Source organism: Octopus bimaculoides, chromosome 11 (genome assembly GCF_001194135.2).
Source record: "Octopus bimaculoides isolate UCB-OBI-ISO-001 chromosome 11, ASM119413v2, whole genome shotgun sequence".
NCBI classification, from domain to species: Eukaryota; Metazoa; Mollusca; class Cephalopoda; order Octopoda; family Octopodidae; genus Octopus; species Octopus bimaculoides.
Window position 1 is genome coordinate 21,736,805 of NC_068991.1, and position 2,995 is coordinate 21,739,799.

Sequence of the window (2,995 nt, forward strand, 5' to 3'; positions counted from 1 at the left end):
TCTGTGTGCAACCTATGAGTTATTAAGCAGTTTAGCAGACATTACCATGTATCAGTAAATAATTGTTTGCTGATTTCTTGAAACAAGAGCTTATATTCTAGTTAGATTCACCAGTCCAGCAGGGTAGCTTTGACTGAGGTAGCAGACAATAAATTCAAATCACCAGTGTGTCTTAAAGTCCCCATACACTAGTGAATTGTGTGTTATGAACATGTCATCTCAAGAGAGAAGGCATTCTCTAATGACAAACAAGCATTGATCAAATATTCATGTTCAAATCTGCTAGAACATATTAAGTATGAGCGGACACATTGTTAGGTGCAGGAGTGGCTGTGTGGTAAGTAGCTTGCTTACCAACCACATAGTTCTGGGTTCAGTCCCACAGCGTGGCACCTTAGGAAAATGTCTTCTACTATAGCCTTGGGCCGACCAAAGCCTTGTGAGTGGATTTGGGAGACGGAAACTGAAAGAAGCCCGTCATGTATATATATGTCTGTGTTTGTCCCCCCAACATTGCTTGACAACCGATGCTGGTGTGTTTAGGTCCCCGTAACTTAGCAGTTCGGCAAAAGAAACCGATAGAATAAGTACTAGGCTTCCAAAGAATAAGTCCTGGGGTTGATTTGCTCGACTAAAGGCGGTGCTCCAGCATGGCCGCAGTCAAATGACTGAAACAAGTAAAGAGAGGATTCTAATTGTTGTGCATGCACCATATGAATTATTAAGGTTTATTAAAAGAACTTCACTTGCTAAATCCTAGAAACACAAACCTTTGATTACTGTTCTTCTCGAGCAGAGCTGATCTAGGTATAAACAATAGTAAGAGATTTATAACTTTTGAGAAAAAAATGATAATGTAGAGATGCAGGCATGGATGTATGGTAAGAAGTCTGTGTTGGTGTAAGGCACAAAATGAAGGTTGCTCTTACTTGGGGTTGCAATCAGCAATAATCCCTCCAAGAATTGGATAACAAGAAGCCAACAAGACTTTACAGTTGTATCCACATGTAAGCCCTCCCCAACTACTGGCCAGAAAGGACTACTACTATATGATTGTTCCCAGCACACATCTTGCCCTCGCCACAGACCCCCATAAGAAAGAGGTCATTTTGACCCTACCACTTCTTGACAACATCATTTCCTACCACTTCCAGTCTCTTCATGATGTTACTTGCTCTCCCTTCTGGTCTCTTATCTTTCCTCCGCAGTCTGCTTCCCAGATACATGGTTTCTGATTCAGTCCAACTGTGCGGCACCTTGGGCAAGAAGTCTTCTACTATAGCCTCAGATCAAGCAAAGTCTTGTGAGTGGATGTGGTAGATAGAAACTAAAAGAAACCCATCAAATATGTATACACACACATACGTATGCGTTTGTCCCCTATCACTAACTGGCAACTGCTGATGGTTTCTTTACACATCCCCATAACTTAGTGGTTCAGCAAAGAGACAGATAGAATATGTACCAGGCTTAAAAATATAAGTACATGGGTCAATTTGTTTGACTAAGCCCTTCAAAATGGTGTCTCAGCATGGCTGCAGTCCAATGACTGAAACGAGTAAAAGATAGAAGATAAAAAATATGACAGAAATAATTTTATTAATTAGTTAATTTATAAATAAAATTAAAATTAAAATTTGCTTTTTGTTGTCTGATGTCATTTGAAATGGTTGATAATAAAAACAATAACAAAAATAAATTAATGAAGAAAAATTCAACTGAAATAAGATAAAAGCATCTTCTCTTTTCAAACATTAAATAATTTCCTATCTTAGAGTTTCTTATCATCATCATCATCATCATCATCCCCGTTATCATTGTCATCAGTATCATCAGCATCAGCATCATCATCATCAACATTGTCATCATTATCACCATCACCCACCACCATCACCACTGCTGCCCCCTCTACTGTCATCACCACCAATGCCTTTCCTTTCCTTCCTCCTCTTCTCTACATCATCTTCATCTCCTTCATCACCAGACCTCCCATCCCTTCCTCACCATTGCTCTCTTCCTCATCATTATTCAGTCTTGGAAATGGCAGTAACAGTGGGGCACCAGACTAAATTTCTTGCAGTATTTAGTTTCATCTTTCATCATTCTAAGATCAAATATTGCTGAGGTCGATTTTTGACTTTGATCCCAAAAAGAAATGGTAAAATAAATATGAACTGGGTTAATTTAATCAATTCTATTCACCCTTCTCCTTTCACTACAAATTTATGGTCCTGTCCCAACATAAGTAATCATTATTTCAACATAAGTAATCATACATAATCAATTATTATTATTGAAAGAATTTTTATTATTACTCTTATTATTATTATCATTATTAAGGCTGCAAGCTGACAGAATGTGGAGGCGCAATGGCCCAGTGGTTAGGGCAGCGGACTTGCAGTCAGAGGATCACGGTTTCAATTCTCAGACCAGGCGTTGTGTGTGTTTATTGAGCGAAAACACCTAAAGCTCCATGAGGCTCTGGCAGGGGGTGGTGGCGACCCCTGTTGTACTCTTTCGCCCCAACCTTCTCTCACTCTTTCTTCCTGTTTCTTGAGTAACGAAGTGATGGACTTGCATTCTGTCCAGCTGGGGGGAACACATGCACCATAGAAAACAGGAAACCGGGCCCATGAACCTGGCTAGGCTTTAAAAGGATGCATAAATAAGATTAAAAAAAGCTGACAGAATTGTTAGCACACCGAGGAAAATGCTTAGCAGTATTTTATCTGTCTTCAGGTTCTGAGTCTAAATTCCACCCAGGTCTACTTTGCCTTTTGTCCTTTCAGAGTTGATGAAGTAAGTACCAGTGGAACACTGGAACTGATATAACCAAATAGTCCCCTCCTCCAAATTTCAGGTCTTATGCCTTTAATAGAAAGGATTATTATTATTATTATTATTAAGGCGCAGGAGTGGTTGTGTGGCAAGTAGCTTGCTTACCAACCACATGGTTCTGGGTTCATTCCCACTGTGTGGCACCTTGGGCAAGTGT